The sequence below is a fragment of the Notothenia rossii genome (assembly GCF_949606895.1).
Source record: "Notothenia rossii genome assembly, chromosome: 5".
NCBI classification, from domain to species: Eukaryota; Metazoa; Chordata; class Actinopteri; order Perciformes; family Nototheniidae; genus Notothenia; species Notothenia rossii.
In genome coordinates this window covers 54,019,482-54,034,365 of record NC_136903.1, presented here as the reverse complement: position 1 = coordinate 54,034,365, position 14,884 = coordinate 54,019,482, and the positions used below count along the sequence as shown (strand labels likewise).

Genomic DNA, 14,884 nt, shown 5'->3' with positions numbered 1-14,884 from the left:
AAGGCATGTTGAGGGAGGTAAACTACACACCCTTCCACATTTTCCACAGAGGGCTGAAGTAGCTCTCCTCTTCTGAGTACCGGCGAGCCATGCAGCTTGTTGAGTGGGCTGCTCTTCTTCCTTTGCCCAGCCAGGTCTTCACATAAGGCAGTGGATCCCACTGTCTGCATGGTGGTCCCATAGAGCTGATGAAGAGGAGATTTGCTGCATTTTTTGTTGTAAGTTTGCTCCTATACTCAGTTATGATGTTGTTCATTGTGCTGAACCCCCGTTCACAGTCAGCATTGCTTGGAGACAGTGTGTCCACTGCCATGAGCAACTTCTTCATTTTGTTGGGAATGTTTCTTCCTCCACTGGCCTTGTATTCTGTGAATCCAAGATGGACCTCTTGTTAGTTCACATGTAGGACATCACACAAAGCTCTCACCTCATTATCTCCAAATCGAGGATTGTCATGGTCCCAGTTGTCAGGGTTGAGGACTGCCATTTGATTGATAAGGCTGTTATAAGCCTCATTTCGGTTGACTGCAACACTGGCCTTTGCTCTATTTGCTGTGGTTGTGAAGAGTCTTTCTTTCATATTGTCTGCCACTGCTCGGATGAATTGAGCAGAGTCAATGATGGGAGACCTGCCAACTCTTAACTCCTCTCCCTTGAATTCCATCACTTCCTCTGCCTGACTGGCATCAACTGCATGTTGTCCTGGGTAGTGATTGAAACTTTCTATGCGTTTGACATACGTCTTCATGATGTCATGGGCCTTTGGGTGTGTGGTCTTCCTGTTCTGAAGAATTTCTGACAAGTTCTTAAGTTCGGTCAGAACATCTGCCATCAGTGCAAGACTTTTCAGGAAGTTGATGGAGCACAACTTAGAAAGCAGACCTTTGAATTTGGCCCTCTATCTGCTGTCCCTTGTATCATCCTCTGATGCCTCACGGAAATGTTGTGCCAAGGCTGGATAAGACTGCCAAACTGCAGAGACTGCCCTCCATGAAGAAGCTACCCAGCGAACACTGAACACTTTTCCAATCCTCCTTAGGGCGATGTCCAGGTTGGGAGCACATTCACTCAGCTGCCGCATGTTTTTTGGTGACTGGCTATATAATGAATCTAGGCTGTCCATGAATGCCTGGAAGTCCTTTGTTCCCCCTGTCACATCCAGTGCCTGGTCAACAGCAAGCTCCAGTCTGTGATTAAGGCAGTGCCATAGTATGATGCCTGGGAAGTCATCCTGGAGCAACTTACCAACACCTGACTTCACTCCCAGCATGACACTGGCCCCATCACTGCAAAATCCAATGAGGATTTCTCTCAGCAACTCAACAGTGAAGCCATTTTTAAGCAAGCAACCCATAATCTGTTCCTTGATATGAGCAGCAGACACACTATCCAGCTCAACCAGGTCCAATGGAAAGGCAATGGGCTCCATGTCTCCATCAACACTAGCCTTCAGGAACACAATTAGTGTTGATTTGTGCCCAACACTGGTTGACTCATCAGCCAATACTGTGATTTTGCTCTTGGTCTCTATTATCTTTTTTAGAAGTTTCTTTTTCATCTGTGATGACACATGCGCAATTATGTCAACACAGACAGTTTTGCTATGCAAAACACGCCCTAAATCAGCAGAATTTGCATGCTGCGGGTCAATCAGACTCTCAAAGTCTGTGAAAGGCTTGTTGTTCTTGGCCACATAATAGGCTGTCATGAATACCTTGGCAGTAGACTCAAACACAGACTCCTGACTACTCGCGTTCATGTTCAGAAGAATATCTTTATTTGCTGTCTGAAGAATCTTGACTGCTTCATTATGTGCTGCAGAGTTCTTGTGCTCACGGATTTCTTTGCGCAGTGATGAAAGCTGGACATCCCTTGATTGACCAGCTGGGATTATCTTTCCATCAGCCCACTGAATAGCAATATTAACACCACGGGAGGCCATGACACCCAGATCCTTCACATCATGGCATGGGGTACAGCCTAGCCTTCCATTGTGAGCATACATCCATTCATTTTTCTGTTTGAACTGTTCATATTGTTCTTCTTTCCATGTAGAAGGGTATGCAGTAGGGCTAGCATCACCTGTGGTGGCTTCTGAGGGACCTGCTGCCACTTCTTCTGGCTGAGTCTCCTCTTCCTCCCTCTGGGCCTCAACTGTTATAAATTAGAATAAAAATGTATAACTAAATTCAGCAGACAGTAAAAAATGTACAAGTCTCTGTCTTTCTTTGAATTTTCAGAATAATAAAATAAAATGTCTCAAAATGTATGCCACAATGTGCAGATTAAAATAGAAGATATCAAAGCAAAATATTTAATGTTAAAATAGTATGCTGTGTACATGTTGTGTTCTGAGTAAGATAGCCATTGACTATATAGAGCAGGGGTGCCCAACCTTTTTTGAACCAAGACATCGGCGATCGTTGACAGGGGGGGGGGGGGGGGGGGGGGGGGTTATTAACTATAGTTATTTGACCACAATATTTGACCACAATTACAGTTTATTTTATTTTCAACTATATTCTTCTTTTTCTTCATATTACTACTACTATTATCATTATTGTATATGTAATATTTTTCACTCCCTTCTCTTTTTCAAGTGAGGGTGCATAACATTCAACTGGGGGTGCAATGGGGGTTCCAGCGCTGATCTTAAAAAGCCTTAAAGTCTACAATCCAACGATCCAATTTTTATTTATGTTATCCCCCACACGCCGCGCGGGCAGCGAAAAGTCCCTTCCTTCCTGGTCGTCGCACCTGCGTGGACGTCGCCCCGCGCGCGGGAGAATGAGATTAAAACAACCCTCAGCCCGACATGAATCAAGACGGAACCAAACAATGCCCCCCGGCCCGGCTGTCACATTGATACATCATTGTGGCCCCTGAGCCAAAAAAAATTGGCCACCCCTGTTGTATGACATTAACGATAAAACAGAATATTGTTGTTCTACTTTTAGACATCTCGCGATCGACTGGGGATCGACTGGTTGGGCACCCCATATAGAGATATACAGTTTGCTAGTTAGCTAACTTATTAAATTCATCATGGCCAGGTTCATGTCCATTCTCTGGGCTAAATAAGCATCATCACCTGTGTCATCTGTGGGCGTTGTTTTTCTAATTTTAAGCACATTCTGAGTTTCTTCATCTCTCCTTTCTCTTAAACATCTGAAGAATCGTCGTTTGCATTTTTGCTTTAATTACCACGTAGCCTAATTTTCTAGCTGTCATTCAGTCACTCCATTCTTTTCTCCTCCCGCTGTTCTGATCAAGTGGGAAAAAGCAAATATGTGACCCGCTCTATCGAAATCAGTCGGAAGTCGCAACGGCTAATTTAAAAATAAACGTGGATTTGCGTAAAAAAATAGTTTTTCGGGGTTCGGGTGTTTTGTTTGATTTTAAATAAACAAAGTCTTGGCTTTCAGAATAGGAAACTTGTTTCGGCAAATTCAGATGAGAAATACAACTTAGAAGCTTGTAACGGCATAATTACAAGCGGAGAACGGAGTAACTTGAGGTCACAGCAGGCATAACAACAGCCGGTGTTTCTCGTTAGTGTTTTCCCCGGGAAACAAACACAATACGCACAAACGCAAAAATACACAAACACACACACACGTATACACACACACACACACACACACTCGCGAGCTTCCCCCAGACCAGTAATCCAAACCAAAATATCTTCCTTTCGTAGTATAAATTCCACGGGTGGAGCTGTCAATTCTTCCTGGTCCTCCGGACCGCCTGGAAATCTCTTACCGGTACTAAGGATCGGGTAGGACCGGCACACTTTCAACACTGGGTAAACTAGCTATGTTTTGGGTGGGCTGGTGAGAGTGTGGGGGTGGGGGGTGTGGCTGGCATCAGGGCAGTCAGAGGTATGCCGATCAGCACAGACTTGGATGAGCAGTAAATTGTAAAAAGCAGCTGTAATGTTACACACAATATAAAATGCATTTATGCAGGCCTTCAAACAAAGACCAGTTACTGAATTATGTGTAAATGCCAAATGTAGTGATATGAAAGAGCTTGCCACGAGGCAGAAAATGTGTTTCTGAGCTTTCGACCAGCTGTATCTTCAGAGGAATTAAACTTTGTTAATCTGCGACTGATGTTGCACACTCTGATCATTCCTGTGTTTTCTTTGAGAGCTCTATTTCTGTTCACAAAAATGTTCAAAAAGAGGTAACCACAAGGCGATATTTAACTGAAAATAATAGGGAAATGTTTACTCAGATTTTTCTTCCACACTTGCTAACATCTCAGTAAATTAGCTAGTAGACAATTTTAATTCAAAAATAAAAAATGTTAGGCCATTGCTCCTACTAAGTTAAAGGAAGTGACTGGCAAGAAAATATCTCCATGAAGAAAGGCCATGACCGTGAAAACAGAAAAAAGAGAGTGTCGAAAAGCTGAACGCAGGTGGCGAAAAACAAATCTCCAGGTTCATTTCGAAATCTATAAAGAGAGACTTGGCTTTTATAATTTGGAATTGAAAATTGTACGACAGTGTTTCCTCTCTGACATCATTGCCAAAAAGAAAAACAACGCACGTGCCTTGTTTGCTACCGTTGACAGACTAACAAACCCCCCAGTGTCAGTAGCCTCTGAATTTCTATCCACCAAGGCCTGCAATGAATTTGCCTCCTTCTTCACTAACAAAATTCAGAAAATCAGACAAGCAGTCAGTGCCTCTGCATCAGTAAATGTGTTTTCCCTGTGTGAACTTAAAATCAATTCAAACACCAAGACACAATTACATCAGATGAATGATAAAAACCTAGAGGACATAATTAAACTTCTGAAATCCTCCTCCTGCTGCCTTGATATTATTCCAACAGGATTTTTCAAAAATGTTTTTCATTGCATGGCCTCAGATCTACTTCATATAGTAAACAAGTCTCTTCACTCAGGTGTTTTTCCACAGGCCCTGAAAACTGTAGTCATTAAACCGCTCTTAAAAAATAATAATTTAGATGCTTCAGTAATGAACAATTACAGGCCCATATCAAACCTGCCATTTCTAGGTAAAATCATTGAAAAAGTAGTTTGTCAACAGTTGAGTAATTTCTTGCATTTAAATAACTGTTTTGATGTGTTCCAGTCAGGCTTAACATCTACATGCTACTATTACGCACCTGATAAAAGGGGAGAATTATGACAAGAGTCAAAGTTAGGTTTCATTCTCCGGTACTCGAGTCAGTCAACAAATGCAACACCTTTCAATAGCACATACAACTTGGCTATTAACACTGTATTTCAATCATGAGACTCCTTAATTACCACAATATCATTCATAAGATAATTTAATTGACAACATAGCAGAACCCTCACAGAATTATTTAACTAAAATATAAAGACAACATATTACATACAACTTTATAACTGTGTGCATACACAATACACAAGATGTAACCATGGAGACGTTACTACACACATTGTCGGCTATCACACACATCAGCCCAAGCTGATAAAACGTAATAATAACACACTCAATATTTCACACAACCGCTTTAAAATACTCCTTACACATGTTATGTTATAGTCTGGCCCAATTTGCTATGGTTTTTTACATACCTGATAAAAGGGGAGAATTTTTACAAGAGTCAAAGTTAGGTTTCATTGTCCGGTACTTTACTCGAGTGAGGAAAGTGCAGCGAAACCCCCCAGATATGTGGTTATGGCTAGAAAGGATCCGTCTTGTGTAAAACTCTCGCGAGAGTTTGGCTGAATGTCACGTGGCTGAATGTTTACGTTTGGCAGGCAGCCTTTCAGTTACGATCGTTAACATCAGTTGGCCACAGCAAAAAATGGTGAGAAGCTAAACTATCTATTAATAATGTCAATGACTCACACGGCTGGCTCACAGCCAACTTGTCTGCCGCTTGGAGATATTTAAAAATATCAGAGAAAGAGGCGCGGATTGCGATTTGTAAAACGTGTTCAGCTGACATTTCTCGAGGGGGTGTAACTGCAAAGACTTTCACCACTAAACACCCGGACAAATATGCGGAGTAAGATCAAATCACAAGCACTGACAGCGAGAGACTGTTCAGCGCTGCCTCTCATGTGCTTGATGAGAAGAGGAACAGACTTATGCCTGATAAATCAGAGAAACTACTGTTCATTAAAAATAACCTCCCACTTTTCCTTAATGAGTAGACAAGGCTGGCTTATCATAAGCTTATCTAGTTATACATGTCTACTCTATACCCACTTTCCTGAACAAATTTCATTGTGAGTTATAATTCACCATCTCAGGTTATCATTAGGGGGAAATGACAGCAGCACAGTGTTCAATATTGTACTTTCGGTATCTAAATGATACAATGTTGTTTACATTGCTCATGAGGACAGACCACCTTATTTGCAGATTCTTGAAATTGTCATTTAATTTGTAATTGATTGTGGATTTTGTATCCAGTTTTCCCTTTATGTATCTTTATACAATGTTTACTACGTTGCTTATGAGGACAGACAGCCTTATTTAAAGATTATTGAAATTGTAATTTAATTTGTAATTGATTGTGGATGTTGTATCCAGTTTTCACTTTATGTATCTTTATACAATGTTTACTACTTTGCTTATGAGGACAGACAACCTGATTTACAGATTCTTGAAATTGAATTGTAATTTCATTTGTAAATAGTTACATTCATGTGGATTTATCCAGTTAGCACCTTGGCTTTGTTCTGAATGCACTTTGTTGTAGTTATCCTACAGAGAAAAGAAAATGCACTTGACTTGGAATTAATGTACTGTATGCATTCAAAAGTGCTGAATAAATGTTTTATGGACCCATAATAGTGATTATTATTTAAGTTAAGTTTTGCCATAATCATTTATTTTTCCATAATCAGGTAGCTGAACAACATTGGTAAAAAATGTATACATTATATATATATATATATATTTCTATTAATCATTTTCGGGCTTTCGGCATTCGGTTTTTGGCCAACTGTTTCCTATTTTCGGTATCGGTTTCGGCCAAGAATTTCTCATTCGGTGCACCCCTACTCAAAAGGTAGGTGGTCACATGACATGAGAGAGTTTCGATGCAGGACCCTGGATCGTCCCTTACCCTTTTCTGGTCTCAATTCATAGATTGGTAAGTCAGACCCCATTTGTCTCACTACTGTGTGAATTGTGTCTTCCCAATAGTCACAGAGTTTTCCTGGGCCTCCTCTTGGCGTTAGATTTTTAATCAAAACTCGCTCACCAGGCTGCAGCACTGTAGCATAGTCCTCACTTTTGTGTCATAGCGTTTTTTACTTCTGTCAGCCTGAGCCTTTTCATTTGCAATGGCATATGCTTCCTCTAGGGATGTAACGGTTCACAAACATTTCGGTTCGGTACGTATCTCGGTTTTTAGGTCACGGTTCGGTACGTTTTCGGTACAGCAGAAAAAATGATCACAAAACATAAAATATATATATATATATATTTGTATTATTATTAAACTGTGAATAATGTATTCACTCAAATAAATACAATATATAATAAAATAAACATTAAGGTGCAGCATTTCGATGGACTGAAATAATCTGTATTTGAACTTTACTGTACTAGTACTCACAAAACATAAACTATTAGTTTTTGGGTTTTTAATTATTATTAAACTGTGAATATTCACTCAAATAAATACAAAATATAATAAAATAAACATTAAGGTGCAGCATTTTGATGAACTGAAATAATCTGTATTTGAACTGTACTGAGCAGACCAGTTTGACATTATGACTAGCTTGTCATTGTATTTTCATGTTTTTTTCTAAAGAAAAATTATCTTGTCCACATTGCTTGCCGAAAGGGCAGATCTGCTGGAACTAACAATGTCTTCTGCTGTGGAGAACACCCTCTCGCTAGGGACAGAGGTAGCAGATACAGCCAGCTAGCGCTTTGCTAACATGACAACATAAGGATATTTGGCGTTTGTAATAGCTTTGGCTCGGTTTGAACTTTTTGCGAGTGGTGGAGGCTTAAATGCTATTGGGAGTTGGGTTTGTACTTCAGTCTTTTTTCTTTTGGTACCAGTGATATTCACGTTCGGGTGATGCCTTTTCAAATGAGTGTGCAAGTTTGATGTATTGCCAGCCGCGTAACCAATTTTAGTTGAACAATGCCGACAAACAGCTTTGGTTCGGTTCACCTGTCTTTGTCCGTCATCCTTGCACGTAACTGTGAAACCAAAATGTTCCCAAACCGGAGACTTCAATGATGCTGGAGGATTTTCGAGCTTAACTTTATCTGCGTTCGCCATTTCGACAGTTCCTCAAATTACTGACTAAAATTGAACACATCCCTGTGACCAGCTCTCATAGTATGCCCCTCTTCCAATTAAATGACTTGGTCGCTCTATGACGCGTTGAACCCAATTTGAGCAAATTACTCTGAATGCCGCGACGCAGCGCCTGAGATTACTTCCAAAAAGTTGTTCACGTTCTCAATTGTTTACGTTTAACGTTATATCGAATAATTTTGGTACGGGTACGTATACCGTTACACCCCTAGCTTCCTCCATTCCTTGTTTCCATGTTTCCACGTAGTCACCACGGTTACTGAAGTCTGACTCAGTGTAATCCAAAGAGCATATCGACTGGAAGCCTGGGTGACCTTGCGAACAGTAGAAATAATGGTTTGTAGCCTGTTTATTTCTGTGTCTCTGTCAATGTTTTAAGCATTTGTAACAGGGTCCTGTTCATACGCTCCACTTTTCCATTTTTTTCAAACTCTCTCCCTTGGTCATGGTGGATGCGAGAGGGAAAACGAAATTTCAGAGCGAAGTCATTGAAGATGAGGTTTGCAGCAGTTTTTCCTGACTTTGATGTGGTGGCGTATGCATGGGCAAATCTTGTGAAATGATCAACAATGACCAGGATGTACTCATATCCACTTTTGCGTCTTTCGAGATGGAGGAAATCAATGCATACAAGTTCAAAGGGTTGTGTTGTCATAATATTTGTCAGGGGAGCTCTTGTTTCATGGCATGGCTTTTTTTGCATGATACAGGTGCAAGCTTTAGACACATAGTGCTTGATGTCAGACTGCATATATAATAATAATACAAATTATATTAATACATGATACTTGTATAGCGCTTTTCTAGAAACTCAAAGAGGCTTCGACAGAGAATAACAAAAAGAACAACAAAAAACCAAAGAAAAATACAAAAAGAGATAAACAAAACAGAAAATAGGGGGGGGGGGTGGTCAGTGGTTGAATGCAGTGTTGAACTGGTGGGTTTTGAGTGATTTTTTGAATGCGGTGAGGGAGGAAGAATCTCTGATGGATTGGGGTAGTGAGTTCCAGAGGGTGGGTGCAGCAACGGAGAAGGCCGGAGACGAAACGGTCGCGGACAAGAGATAATGTACGTTCAACTCCTTGATGTCCCATGTTATTGTGCAACCCTTCAGGCACTTTTTCTTTGATTTTTTTCTGGTAGGACTAACTGTCTGCAGTGGTCATGTACAGAATGCCATCATTGTCTATTGTCAATTTGTCCCACTCTCTGAAAAGGCATTTTGCTTTTCGGTTAAATGCTTTTAACTCCCTGTGTGGCAATTTAGAACCTGACAGTTTGGACTCCAACACAGGCCTGATGACTGGATCACATTTTTGTGCCTCTCTTATTTTATCTCTTGGTATGGGGCTGATTGATGCATTGGCTGTGTCGTCTTCAACTGAAACTGACATGGATACAGCTGAGAGTGACCAGGTTGCAGAGGACTCTTTCTGTAGATCAACTGCTTGTATTGTGGCCGCGATAGTGAAGAATTGTATGAAAATCAGAATAACCTGTTGACAAAGTGTCTACTTCAGTGATTCATATCAGTCATGGAGAAAAATTACTCTCCAATAGTAATCCTGTCTATGGGAATACCAGACTATGTTGAGGAACTTGTGATTGAGATAAAGGGACAACGTGAGGTGTCAGGAGACTTCAGACGTAGTCCAAAGATTAAGTTGGACATTTTTGGATCTTTGGCATCACAAATCATCAAATGTAAAGCCTATCCCTCAAGTGATGCATTTGATTCAGTAGCTGTAGACCTTTTTGGGTGAAAGATGCAAAAACGACAAACGACCACACAGGTTAGGACCTTGAAACATTTGGGGCTATCCCAGCCGAGAATTGTTTTTTCCGTGGGTGCTTGGAACATAGTGCTAAGCTTTATACTGTGCAAAACATATCAATATAGCCTTAATAGCCAGATGTCACTCTTCTATGTGTATAGAGTGTGTTTTAGGCGTAAAGTGGTCCATTCTTACTTAGCAGCGTTCATTTGGAATTGTCACAGTTAGCTACATAATAATGCTTGTGGAATACCGTGAAACACATTGTATTTTAGTACATGAATCATGATATAGATCTAACATCTGTGTATGTTTAATTCTGTATTTTGAGGTATAACATGTGTAAAATGTGTATAACTTTATACTAAAGATATTCTGTTCTATCTGCCATTATGCAAATAGTGTGAAGTCTTGAGCTTTTTATAAGTGCAGGAACACACCTATGGCCCGCACATATTTATTTATTTGTACATATAATTGTAAAGCAATACATGATTGTCTCTAAAAGCCTTGTCTCTACATTACAATAAAATATAATAAATAATTGATTAATTAATTTGAATAACAATTCAAGTTAGTAGATATTAAAGGCATAAAAAGACAGAAATGTATAATTCTTTCTTTAATAGAAATGTTTCTTCTGCCCGTAAAGTGTCCAAAGTCAAACTGGGCTTTTCTGGATAAGCGCATTTTCAAAACATAGTCATTGTCCATGCCAGTTTCAGTTGGATTATTTGTCACACTTGCTCCGACCAGATCGGTTTCCTCCATTTTGTACATTATTTACGACTTTTGAATCCACATAAACACATCGGCAAAATCCGGCTTACTTTGAGCATGTGTTTTAAACAGTTGAATCCCTTTGTGAATTGTTTCCACTTCCGCGCCGTCCATTAATTTCTTCATACAGCGGGAATCCAAATGAATTAATCCTGAGTCCAATAACCATCAAAGTCACTCCAATAGTGCTTCTTAATTACGCTTTCATCCTCCTTTAACAAAATACTTCACATTCATCCAGTTTGTGACAGTAGTTGTAGCATTTTTTAGACTTTTAAACTTTAATTACCGCTTTTGCGTCCCCCCCCCCCTCCCCTTGTGTGTGTGTGTGGGCGGGGGGGGGCGCAACTTCCAACAGGAGTCATTTGGGGGGGCTCTTGGGAAAAAAGGTTGGGAACCACTGCTCTAGGAGGTCTAGGGGGGTCCAGAGTACACTCCCCTGGGAATATTTTTTTTTAAATGTTGAAGTTAATCTGTTGCACTCTGAGAGCAACATTTGGGACAAGATCTATTGATACATCTCTCAATAACACCCATGTGAAGCAGAACTGTAAACAGATTTATTTTTTCTTTATGCATATTTTACAAATCACTCCCCTTTTAAACTGTATTTTAGTTTTAATGTCCTATAGTATGAATTAGAATTATTTCATACGTGTTATTCTCTTATTTTGTATAACTATAATGATCATATAAAGGTGTGCCTTGGAAATACTTGTTTACATAAATAGTGACATAAACGTTTGAGACTGAGATAACTTGTTTGCGTGTGTGCCACGTGTCTTTTTAGAACTCTGCGCGTCATTGTTTATCTATTTAAGTTTCAATTTGGTGGGCTAATTTTGCAGAACATTCTGAGCTTAGACGCTCTGTTATTTATTGTCAAAAGGATAGGTAAAATAAGGACCTATTTTAGTTATAATTTAACATCCTGCAATTAGCCTACTCTGATAGGTGTTAAAAGGAATACGATATTAGGAGGTTGAATTGAAGAAGAACAATAAATAAATAAATACAATCAAATATTTATTCTTAAAAAGTATTAATTTCGATTTACTAAACCTTTCTAATAACATCCTGTTAATTTAATCCACTGAATATTCCTGCCAAAATGGAGAAAAAAATATTTCTTGTTACAAAGAATTCATTTGATTTATTAAAAACATTTGTAATAAAATCTTGTTTAATTGGTTGAATACTTCTGTTAAAATGGAGGAAAGAATATTTTATTGTTTAAATATAATTAATTAGATTTGTTAAAAACATTTATAGTCCAGTTAATTAAATCTGCTGAGATTTTAAAAGAGCTTGGGTTTAAAGAAACGGTTTCATGTTTAAAATGGATATTTATGTGCTTGCTGTGTCTGCCCAGTCTATTTGAAACATATTCAAAATTAAGGCAGCTGTTGCCAACCAAGTGTGTTGTTTACATGCTTTATTTACATGCTTTATTTATTATGATAACTTCCATCCATCCATCCATCTTCTCCCGCTTATCCGTGGTCGGGTCGCGGAGGTAGCAGTTCCAGCAGAGAGCCCCAAACTTTCTTTTCCCTGGCCACATCAACCAGCTCTGACTGGGGGATCCCAAGGCGCTCCCAGGCCAGAGAAGAGATATAATCCCTCCATCTGGTTCTAGGTCTACCCCTTGGTCTCTTCCCAGCTGGACGTCCCTGGAACACCTCCCTAGGGAGGCGCCCAGGTGGCATCCTAACTAGGTGCCCGAACCACCTCAACTGGCTCCTTTCGACGCGAAGGAGGAGCGGTTCAACTCCGAGTCCCTCCCGGATGACCGAACTTCTCACCTTATCCCTAAGGGAGACACCAGCCACCCTGCGGAGAAAACCCATCTCGGCCGCTTGTACCCGCGATCTCGTTCTTTCGGTCATGACCCATCCTTCATGACCATAGGTGAGGGTAGGAACGAAAATGGCGCGGTAGACAGAGAGCTTTGCCTTCTGGCTCAGCTCCCTTTTCGTCACAACGGTGCGGTAAAGAGACTGCAGTACCGCTCCCGCTGCTCCGATTCTCCGACCCATCTCACGCTCCATTGTTCCCTCACTCGAGAACAAGACCCCGAGATACTTGAACTCCTTCACTTGGGGTAAGGACTCATTCCCTACTTGGAGTGGACAGTCCATCAGTTTCCTGCTGAGAACCATGGCCTCAGATTTGGAGGTGCTGATCCTCATCCCAGCCGCTTCACACTCGGTTGCGAACCGATCCAGTGAGTGCTGAAGGTCGCAGACTGATGAAGCCATCAGAACCACATCATCTGCAAAAAGCAGTGGTGCAATCCTTAGTCCACCGAACTGCAGACCCCCTCCCCCACGACTACGCCTCGAAATCCGATCCATGTATATTACAAACAGGATTGGTGACAAAGCGCAGCCTTGGCGGAGGCCAACCCTCACCTGAAATGGGTCCGACTTACTGCCGAGGACCCGGACACAGCTCTCGCTTTGGGAGTACAGAGATTGGATGGCCCTGAGTAGAGACCCCCTCATCCCATACTCCCGCAGCACCTCCCACAGTGACTCCCTGGGAACCCGGTCATACGCCTTCTCCAAGTCTACAAAACACATGTAGACTGGATGAGCGTACTCCCAGGCCCCCTCCAGGATCCTTGCGAGAGTAAAAAGCTGATCCGTCGTTCCACGACCAGGACGGAATCCGCATTGTTCCTCCTCAATCTGAGGTTCGACAATCGGCCTGACCCTCCTTTCGAGTACCTTAGAGTAAACTTTCCCAGGGAGGCTGAGTAGTGTGATGCCTCTGTAATTGGCACACACCCTCTGATCCCCCTTTTTGAAAAGGGGAACCACCACCCCGGTCTGCCACTCCTTCGGTACTGTTTCCGACTTCCACGCAACGTTGATGAGACGTGTCAACCATGACAGTCCCTCAACACCTTCAGCATTTCTGGGCGGATCTCATCCACCCCCGGGGCTTTGCCACTGTGAAGTTGTTTGACGACCTCAGTGACCTCACCCCGGGAGATTGGTGTCGATCCCCCGTCATACTCCAGCTCTGCCTCTAACATAGAGGGCGGAGTTGTCGGGTTCAGGAGTTCCTCAAAGTGCTCCTTCCAACGCCCTAACACTCCATCAGTTGAGGTCAACAACATCCCATCCTTACTGTACACAGCTTGGATGGTTCCCTGCTTCCCCCTCCTGAGGTGTCGGACAGTTTTCCAGAACAACTTTGGTGCCGCCCGAAAGTCTTTTTCCATGTCTTCTACGAACTTCTCCCACACCCGCTGCTTTGCCTCGGCCACGGCTGAGGCTGCTGCCTTTCGGGCCTGTCGGTACCTTGCAACTGCCTCGGGAGTCCCCCGGGATAACAAATCCCTGAAGGCCTCCTTCTTCAGTCGGACGGCTTCCCTGACCACCGGTGTCCACCAGGAGGTTCGAGGGTTACCGCCCCTTGAGGCACCTAGGACCTTGAGACCACAGCTCCCCGCCGCGGCTTCGGCAATAGAGGCTTTGAACACCGACCACTCTGGTTCAATGTCCCCAACCTCCACAGGAATGCCCGAAAAGCTCCGCCGGAGGTGTGAGTTGAAGGCCTCCTGAACTTGGGCCTCCTCCAGACGTTCCCAGTTCACCCGAACTACACGTTTGGGCTTACCAGGTCTATCCAGAGGCTTCCCCCGCCACTCGACCCAACTCACCACCAGATGGTGATCAGTTGACAACTCCGCCCCTCTCTTTACCCGAGTGTCCAAAACATACGGCCTCAGGTCCGATGATACGATAACAAAATCGATCATGGACCTTCTGCCTAGGGTGCTCTGGTACCACGTACACTTATGAGCATCCTTATGTTCGAACATGGTGTTTGTTATGGCCAATCCATGACTAGCACAGAAGTCCAGTAACAAACCACCACTCCGGTTCAGATCAGGGGGGCCGTTCCTCCCAATCACTCCCCTCCAAGTGTCTCCATCATTGCCCACATGTGCGTTGAAGTCTCCCAGCAAGATTAAAGATTCCCTTTCAGGAGCCCCATACAGGACTCTTTCCA

At 42.1% G+C, this 14,884-nt stretch overlaps 1 protein-coding gene across 1 annotated transcript in view; it reads right to left on the bottom strand.

Moving 5' to 3' along the window:
• Window positions 1–1,889: 1,889 nt before the first annotated feature.
• Window positions 1,890–14,884, bottom strand: part of raly (RALY heterogeneous nuclear ribonucleoprotein) — a 559,745-nt gene continuing 546,750 nt past the window's right edge. Inside the window, exon 9 of the mRNA XM_079680060.1 lies at window positions 1,890–2,154. The gene's annotated coding sequence lies outside the window, so the exon portion shown is untranslated. The remainder of the gene's footprint in view (window positions 2,155–14,884) is intronic.